The sequence below is a fragment of the Apostichopus japonicus genome, chromosome 7 (assembly GCF_037975245.1).
Source record: "Apostichopus japonicus isolate 1M-3 chromosome 7, ASM3797524v1, whole genome shotgun sequence".
Taxonomy (NCBI): Eukaryota; Metazoa; Echinodermata; class Holothuroidea; order Aspidochirotida; family Stichopodidae; genus Apostichopus; species Apostichopus japonicus.
The window spans coordinates 12,743,313-12,753,458 of NC_092567.1; the positions used below are offsets into that span (position 1 = coordinate 12,743,313).

General features: G+C 40.6%; 1 protein-coding gene across 6 annotated transcripts in view; it reads right to left on the reverse strand.

Annotated features, from left to right (window-relative positions):
• LOC139969375 (cytoskeleton-associated protein 5-like) overlaps positions 1-2,830 on the reverse strand; it is a 72,499-nt gene extending 69,669 nt beyond the window's left edge. For 5 of the 6 annotated variants that reach the window (XM_071974267.1, XM_071974265.1, XM_071974264.1 and 2 more), the window contains exon 1: positions 2,708-2,830. The gene's annotated coding sequence lies outside the window, so the exon portion shown is untranslated. Of the gene's footprint in view, positions 1-2,676 lie in introns of all 6 variants that reach the window. The other variant, XM_071974263.1, reaches the window with a different exon arrangement.
• Between the last annotated feature and the right edge of the window lie 7,316 nt (positions 2,831-10,146).

A 10,146-nucleotide genomic window follows, 5' to 3' on the forward strand; every position in this document is an offset into this window, starting at 1 on the left:
AGGGAATGTAAGTATTTTACGTACACTGTTGCTGCTGAGATGGATTAAGTATGGATTAGTCAATGGTTCTTGGTTGCACTCAAGTCACCCCTGGGTCCATGTGAATCAGTTTCCAGAACGGCACCTGGTACTTGAAAGCTTCAATTTGAGCTATTTGCGCCCCTGCTTATACTGTATCCCCAAATTTACTGCTAGCCCGGCAATGCTGTGCCTCTATTCAAATTATGACAAGCTCTGCATAATTGTGTGTAACTTAGCCTGGACCTAATAAGTATAAATATTAGCCTAGGTCAACAAAAGTGTTATGAATTCACAGTGACCCTTCCATTTGAAGTACAATCAATCTTTTTCTCAGTCAAAATCTCAGCAAATTGGGGGAAGTTTTCTTAGTACCATGACACAGCAATGCTGATAACAACAGTACCATGACAAAATCCAACATGAGGAAGCAATATACTGTACTGTATGTAAACTGATGATCTTGAGTAAAAAATAACACAATTTTCAATGTAACATATCAACAAAGAAGCAACATAGAATGATTTTGAAAACTTTAGGCCTATTTGCCCAGCAGCCTGGTGAAAAACCATGTCTTCCTGTGTTCTGAGTACCCAACTTCCATAATTGGTGACAAAAGTGTGAGACAGCTCTAGGGTTCAATGCAAGCAGTAGTCACATCTCATTTCAATTTGTAGAGTGATTACAATACCAGGTGGTCCTTAAAAGAACTACTCAATGTTCTATTGAACACAACATTTGGCATGTTGTACAGTACTTAGGTGATGACATTAAACAACATCATCCTCTATAATAGTTTAATTGATTAGTTATTAAACACAGTAATTTAGACTTGACACTCTTACTGTACAGTAGGTGCCATTTCACTATAAACCACATTTCAACTAGCTCAAGATCTGTATATTGTGCACATGTACAGTAAAGCAAGTTAACAATTCTATATTGAATTTATATGTACAGTATACACAAAACTTTCAACATTTTTGTCCAGCTGCTGGGGGAATAAGGTAACTGGCTGAATAATGTGAGCAGTATATACTCCTTATTTCCCCAGGGGTTTATTGCTAACTGTACTAGGCCTAGCCTAGTTCTTATTCATTGGACTGCTGGCGGAATAACACGATGCACTCTTTTATTCACTTGGCAGCGTGATGAATAATAAGTACAAGTATACATCAGGGTAGACAATTTAATGGTCGCCAATTTGCCATTGGCCAGTAGAATTTTAAATTTGGTGAACAGAAAAGGAACTTTGCTCGATAGTTTGGTAAGTGACCTGTGGACTAGTCACACACGAATATGGGCAAGAGTATCATTGCAAACATATTACAGTATGATAAAAGCAGTTCCTTGGCAAACTTGAAGCATGTTTAAGTGAACTGATTTTTGTCAATGACCGATCTCAATGGGAATTGACTGCGTAAAGTGGTTTTCTATCTGCATGTGCATTATGGGAATATTTCATGTGCACAGGAGGTTCTTCACAAGCTCCACAGAGCATTCCCTCCATTAATTAATGTACAGCAATTTTAAACATAATTTATGATCTAATATTACCATACTGGGAATGGGTTCACCTTACGATGTCAAGGCTCAAATTAAACAGTCGTCCGATCATGTCTAACAACATAAAACTCTGCTTAGGTTGTCCCACAGACGACTAGCTTATTTGCAGTAAGTGTTCAACACTTCAAACAAAACTCAGAAAATCCATATTCTTTAAAATAAAGATCTGCCCGGAAAAATTGATAGTAACTTGTATCATCCTCCATTCATACTAAAAACAAATTAGGAAATAAATCACATTTTGCAACGCTCTGTAATGAGGGGAAATCCTACATTTTAGCTGTATGCACACCGCTTCACATCGCCAACTTGCAATTAGCAAGAACTTGTTATTAGTAAGGACAGAAAGTGCATACTTTACATACAGTATGGTTACAATGGTTACATACTTCATACTACAGACCCTGGTGGCCGCGACCACATTTGCTTTCTACCTCACAGCCGCACGCACAACAAAATGCTGAAGTACAATGTGTATGCAATACTATACTGTGCATGTGGGCATAATCAAGTATATAACTTGGCAAAGCTTGTTCGACTTTGAGTATCGTATCATATCAGTTTCCACTAGTACTCCTGTAGCCGTGTATAGATCTAGACTCAAAAGCAATGTGTAACTAACTGCTAGTGTTACCGTTATTTCGAAGTCATTCTGTGCGGTCTAATGTAACCGTAACTAAGTAAGTTAGGCTACTACTGTACAGTACTACCCTGTAACTAGTACTGTGATGTCATTAGTGATACTGTAGTTTTACCAGCATTGGACCTAGGCTAGCAAATTGAATAGTCTTGTTTTGCAAATACCTTCCAGAAAGTTATCACTTTTTACATATTTCTAATTTTGAACTGTTCCGGCACCATGTGCGGTAAGCTCAATTAATTTACTTATGTTAAATTCACAGACAGGAAGCATAGGCTTTTAAGCCTATGTTAAGGTTTCGTATGATTTTCATTCGCAAACTGTATGCTACAGCAGCCTACGCCTAATCATTCGTTGCGCCAGGCGCTCCTTACGACTCAAGATATCAAATTTAACCTAAATCATTTGAGTAAGGATTTCCTCTTTTCCAAAAGAAATATTTAGATCCTTACGAAAAAAATCCTTTTCTCGGGGACTTCTTACCGTGCTTTCGGGGTAATTTGATTATGTGTTGTGAGTTAGTTTCGACTTCGGATCGGATCCATAGAAAGTTTATATGATTCCAACGTTGTGATGTACCCTGATTAGCAGATCGATAGATTCGTCGTTTCAAATGATATGTTGATCACGTGACAAACCTTGTGCGCTTTGATTGGATTTCAATAATGGTCTTTTAACGTAGATAGATTCAAAGTTAAACCGCGAGATTACGTGATTACACACAAAAAGTATGTTATTTAATTCGCAAAAAGAATATTTCATATTCCTTTTGTGATACTCTGAGTCTCTCCCTGTCATAACAGTGACCTAGAATGGGAATTTCAATTGATTGCGATCAATCAATATGCCTTCGACATTTTCATAACGGTCCATGCACTGACAGGAACCTCAGTGAATCCGAAGCTTGAACCTGCAGAGAATATTTTTACGGGCAGGGACTAATTAAGTCAACCCAAGGACGAGGGCGAAACCACATATACTTCTTGGGGGGAGTAGCCCCACCCCACCCTCATCAGCAAACAAATATTACAGCAAAAAATCCTTGTGAACAGCACATAACATGCAACGTCTATTTGCGGTACACAGGCGCGTATCCAGGGGGAGGGGTGGGGCGAGGGGAGGGTGGGGATCGCCACCGGGTAAGAAAAAAGAGGAGAGGAAATAAAGAGAAGAAAAAAGTGAAACAGAGGGGGAAAGAAAGAGGAGGAAGGAGAGGAAGGAAGTAAAAAGAAAAAGAAGAAAGAGAGAAGAAGGAGAAAAGGAGGGAATAGACGAAGAGAATAGACGACACCGGGAAGAGAAAAGAGAAAGAGGAACAGTGACATAATTGCAGCGCTGATCCCTATTATGTACTCAGGGTAGCCAGTGACGGATCGAGGATATCGGAAGGGGCGTGCGCCTCACCTTTCCCTTTACACCGACAACTCCATTTTTGAGGTTTTCCATTTTTCCTCTATCACTAATGTATGTATATATATATATATATATATATATATATATATATATATATATATATACATATACAATTGTGCTATGAAACCAACTGTGGCTGGTCTCGAACTTGACCGAGTCGTCGGGAACCAGGATCTATAGGCTATGCGAACTGCACTAGACCTATGTTATACACTCCGACCTGACTGCTAATTGTTTCCCCCAAACCTACAGTAACGTTACTCGTGCAATTAATGAATCTTAAAATGAATTCCGCATGCGATTGGAGAATTGATCACATCTCCTGTGAGCATCATGTAGTGGATCCAAGGGCGCATCATGGGCGGGGGGTGGCAGTTCTTGAGATTGTTCCCATCTGCATGAAAACGTGCCCACAACCCTACGCCCCACCCCTCTAATCGGTGCGCGATGGTTTACGAAACTTAATTAATGACCTTCTCCCGTATTACCAAGACCGTGACAAAATCCGGCAACACACCACTTCATAGATTACTGAAGTGATCGCAGGCGCGTATCCAGGGGGCGTTGGGGCGCGCACACCGGGTAAGAAAAAGAGGAGAGAAGAAAAGAGAAAAGAAAAAAAGGAAAAAAGAGGGGCCAAAAGAGGAGAAAGGAAAGGAAGGAAGGGAAAAGAAAAAGAAGAAAGAGAAAAAGAAGAAAAGGAAGGGACAGAAGAAAACATCAAGACACCGGGAAGAGAAAGAGGAACAGTGATATAATTACAGCGCTGATCCCTATTATATACACAGGGTAGCCAGTGACGGATCGAGGATTTTGGAAAGGGCGTGCGCCTCAGCCTACCCCTTAAAATGACAACTCCATTTTTGACGTTTCCATTTTTCCTCTCCCACTAATGTGTGTATATATATATATATATATATATATATATATATATATATATATATATATATATAGTGTATCATGACGCGTGTGTGTATGGACACCTTAAACAATTGGAAAATTGTGCTATGAAACCAACTATATGGCTGGTCTTGAACTCGACCGAGTCGTCGGGAACCAGGATCTATATGCGAACTGCACTAGACCTATGTCCTTCGATGCAACACTGCCATCCAGAGATAAAATGTTATACAACGCGAACTGAATGCTAATTGTTACCCCACCCCTAGTACCGTAACTCATACAATGAATCAAAAATAAATTCAGCATGCGATTTGAGAATTGAGCACATTTCCTGTGAATATCATGTAGTGGATCCTAAGGCGTATCATTGCCGGGGGGCGGACGCACCGATCAGTCCCATCTGCATGAAAACGCGCGCCTCCGATGAGTTACGAAACTTAATTAAAGACCTTCGCCCATAGTACCAAGACCTTGACAAAATCCGGCAACACACCACTTCATCGATAACAAGTAATCGGGTTGTGTATTAGTGACGTCTAGAGGTCGTGCACTGACCTATACTTGGATAGTGACCGCTCCCGATTTTGGAATTTCCCAAGATCAGGCCCCGAAAAAAATCCCAAGAAATCCCAAAGACACTACACTGAAAAGATATCTAGCAATATCTAGCGATATCTAGCAATATCTAGGGATGAAAATGCCAAGATCTTCCCTAAACTGAAGGCAAATAGAGAATCGAAGCCTTCAGTGTGTAATGAACTTAACACTGTGCGTCTTTCGAAATGAATATAATGTGGGGCATATAAAAGTTATTTATTTCAATCTCATTTCAAATATTCGAATTTGTAAAGCAAATAGCAGATATCACATCATATCAGTGAACATGAAAATGGCGTTCCAGGATGAACAACCTCCAAAATGTCTATGTGGGTATATATAGTGTTCGGTTTCGGAAATATCTGGTATTTTTTCATTTCCTTCAACGAAGTTTTAAAGTAGCCGTTATAAGAGGTTTTAATATTTGTACACCAATACATGGGCATACATGGGCGCAGATCCTGGCGGGGACAGCGGGACGCGTCCCCACCAACTTTTTCAGTGGTGGGGACATGATATACCGTGTCCCCACCAATTTGTCTTGACCAAACGCTGCATTTCAAATTTGAAATGGTATGTGGGCTGCGACGTATAGTATAGAATCACCTACAAAAGCAATGATCCACAGGAGATGCGAGGAGGTCGAACATGATGTGTGACTGGTGACAATCTTCAGTGTTATGAATGAAAAACAAATATTGGGAAAATACTTGGTTCTCAGGCAAAAGTGAACATCTAGTTGGTCATTGGTCATTGTGCCATTTCCGGTGATCTGGGGGTGTCACCAGAATTTTTTTTGTACGCTGCGCGCCAACTGATGATGGCGCTCCGCTTAGATAGTAATTCGCGCCCCCGGGTTAGAAAATCCTGGATTCGCCCCTGGATCGGGTTGTGTATAGTGATTAGTGACGTCTAAAGGTCGTGCACTGACTACATGGTGTGTGACCACTCCCGATTTTGCAATTTACCAAGATCAGCCCCCCCCCCAAAAAAAAATGCCAAGAAATCTCAAGGACATTGTACTATATGGATATCTAGCAATATGTAGGGATGAAAACTTCCTTAAACTGAAGGCAGATAGAGAATCGAAGCCTTCAGTATGTAATGAAACTGTGCGTCTTCGAAATGAATGTAATGTGGGGCATCGCACAATAAACAGATAAAAGTTAATTATTTCAGTCCCATTTCAATTATTCGAATTTGGAAAGCAAACAGCAGATATCAGTTGGCATGAAAATGGCGTTCTCGGATGAACAGCGCCAAACTGTCTATGTGTGTAGAGTTTGGTTTCGGAAATATCTGCTATTTCTTTCATTTCCTTCAACGAAGTTTTATAGTAGCCGTTATAAGAGGTTTTAATATTTATACACCAATAAATTAACTGTGTCTGAATTTTCGAAAATTCCCTGACCAACATTCTTCATCATACTTCCCTCTACTAGTCTAATTTGACCGCTCTGTTAGGGGTTGAAGGAGGTTTTTCTATATTGGTTGCCCATATATGAAATTTTGTGCAACATTATGGGTAGGCTATGTTTTTAAGTGAATATATTACGAGAAATGTGAATTTTCAAATTCTGAACAAATAATGGGCTTAAACCTTGAAAAATGGGGCTGACGGGTATTGTGGGCCGCGACTTAGAATCGCCTACAAAAGCAATGACCCACAGGAGATGCGATGAGGTCGAACATGTTGTGTGATTGGTGACAATCGTCAAAATGGTTATGGGTGCAAAAAACTATTGGGAAATACTTGGTTCTCAGGCAAAAGTTTTCATCTGGTTGGTCATTTTCAAGCCCGAGAAGTGCCATCTCCGGCGATCTGGGGGGGGGGGGGGGTATCAAACCCAGAAATTGATGAAAACTGATGGTGGCGCTCCGCTTAGATAGTAATTCGCGCCCCCCCCCCCCCCCCGGATTATTTGAGAACGTAGATTTTTTTGCAAAGCCCAATCTTGTCCATTGTCACATTTACAAAACTGACATTTATTCTGGGACCCAAACACCACCGGTTTTCTGCCCTCACTTTATGAGAGGTCCTTTGCAAGACTAAATGTAAACAAATGAATCATACACAGGAAGAACTATTCAGTCGGCTTAAACTACGGTAAGTCTTATAACTTAAAGCTCCCGCTGATCGGGCTTTTAGCTAAGATCGTGTGTAATATCTGTTCCCCTTCGAGGGTAGTTGTGCAGGCGCGTATCCAGGATTTTCTAACCCGGGGGGTGCGAATTACTATCTAAGCGGAGCGCCACCATCGGTTGGCGCGCAGCGTACAAGAAAATTTCTGGTTTTTATACCCCCCCCCCCCCCCCCCAGATCACCGGAAACGGCACTTCTCGGGCTTGAAATGACCAACCAGATGTACACTTTTGGCCTGAGAACGAAGTATTTCCTAATAGTTTTTTTTCCATCCATAACCTTTTTGAAGATTGTCAACCCGGCACACGTCATGTTCGACCTGATCGCATGTCCTGTGGGTCTTTGCTTTTGTAGGTGATTCTACGTCGCGGCCCACAATACCCGTCAGCCCCACTTTTCAAGGTTTTAAGCCCATTATTTGTTCAGAATTTGAAAATTCACATTTCTCGTGAATAAACTCACTTGAAAACATATCCATAATGTTACAAAAAATGTCATCTTAGGACAACCAATATAGAAAAACCTCCTTCAACCCCTAACAGACCGGTCAAAATTACACGAGTAGAGGGAACTCAGGGAAGTATGATGAAGAAGGTTGGTTAGGAAATTTTCGAAAATTCAGACACAGTTAATTTATTGGTTTACAAATATTAAACCCTCTTAGAACGGCTATTATAAAACTTGGTTGAAGGAAATGGAAAAATAGCAGATATTTCCGAAACCGAACACTACACACATAGGCGTAGGAGGCGGAGGGGGGGGGGGGGCTCCTACTGAAATTGCAATGATGTAGCTAAAGGAAATGAATAGTTTAAAAAATATCTCCTTGATAATTAAAATAAAGTTCTAAGCTTGGCCGACTAAATCGCCATTACTAATGTAAAAGAGAATTTGAATTTGAGAATTTGGTACACGATGGCATGCAATGTAATAGCCGATGCTTGCTGATATGATATTGACACCAACATGTTAAACGCGCGCTAAGCGCGCGAAAAATTCAGGTTATATTTTTCGGGCAAGTTGTTAGAGCCCCAAAATCAAATTGGGTTCCTATGACTACACACATCGACAGTTTTGAGGCTGTTCATCCTGGAACCGCCATTTTCATGCTCACTGATATGATGTGATATCTGCTGTTTGCTTTAGAAATTCGAACAGGCGCGTAGCGAATGATTTGCCAAGGGAGGGGCGAAGCCTGTAGGCAAACTATCTAAGCGTAGCGCCACCACGAGTTGGCGCAGAGCGTACAAGAACATTTTGGCCGAAAATGCATCCCAGATCGCTGGAAATGACACTTACCATGCCTTGTAAGTTGCATCTAAGCATTTTCCATTTCGAATTTACTAGCGATATCATAACAAAAATATCCTCGGGGGTGGGGGCGGTCGCCCCCTTCCCGAAATGCGTCATGTTCCCCGACGACTCGGTCGAGTTCGAGACCAGCCACAGTTGGTTTCATAGCACAATTGTTTAAGGCGTCCATACACACACACACGCGTTATGATAGACCATATATAGTATATATATAGATACATTAGTGAAAGAGGAAAAATGGAAACGTCAAAAATGGAGTTGTCGGTGTAAGGGGTGGGGTAAGCGCACGCCCCTTTTGAAATCCTCGATCCGTCACTGGCTACCCTGTGTATATAATAGGGATCAGCGCTGTAATGATGTCACTGTTCCTCTTTTCTCTTCCCGGTGTCTTGGCGTTTATCTTCCACTCCCTACTTTTCTCCTTTTTATCTCCTTCTTCTTTTACTTTTCCCTTCCTTCCTCTCCTCCTCCTCTTTTTTTCCCCTCTTTTTCCTTTTTTCCCCTCTTTTTTCCCTTTTTTTTTTCCTTTTTTCTTCTCTTTTTTTCTCTCCTCTTTTTCTTACCCGGGGGGCGCGCGTCCCCAACGCCCCCCTGGATACGCTGTACATTAGTATAACCCTCACTCATTCGCACAATGGGAGAATATCTGTTAGGGAGAATCCCCTACTATAGTAAGCCTCTGCCAATCGTATAGTTCATGCGATTGAAAGATTGAAAAGAGGTGGCCCACGGTTGTATTATTCACTTTCTTTCGATCTAATGTCGTTAATTTTAAATCAATAGAAAGAATCAAGCAGCATGTAAAGCTCTTTTATGATTGCATAGAGTGTTTATTTTCAGTTGGAATTTCTTACAAGAACGATTTCCCTTTTAGCATTCCTCCCATTTCATGGAGTATAATTCTTGGATCAACGTAATCTCTAATCCTCCAATGACTTGAAAGGAAATGCAAATAACGTTTCTACAGTTCACATGTTCTCATTGGTTTGTTCCTTCCTTTTGATTCAGACTTACAACAGCTCAACCAATACTTTGTAACATGATGTTTTTTCAAGATTAAATAAGTTGCATGAATAAATTTGGTCAGGTGATGAAGTGAAAGTAAAGCAGAGTTATGGGTGCGTCGTGGATTAATATTCAAACCCATACTCTATATGAGAGGCGATTCAAATACCTCTTTTCAAATCAGCAGAAGAAGGAAACTTTATCTTAATCCTGTTCATCGGAAACTTATGCAATTGAATATTTCATTGTCAATGTTCATGGTTCAGTAACGTACCGGCAAATGGTATGGGAAGGAGGGGCGGCGAAGGGAGGGTAGCTATGACCATGAATTGGATGATATTGCCTCCTATACAGAGTGTTGACTTGTATTGCAAAAATTAAAGCTATAAAAACATTCAATCCCCGTCCTCGTCACCGTCCAACCTCATTACCCTTCAGTCTTTCAAAATGCAACAATTGTAAACGACGTGATCAAGTTGGCTGCTAATAGATCAAAATTTAATATTTATAAAGATGATTTTAATATTTTGTATTAAACTAAATACAC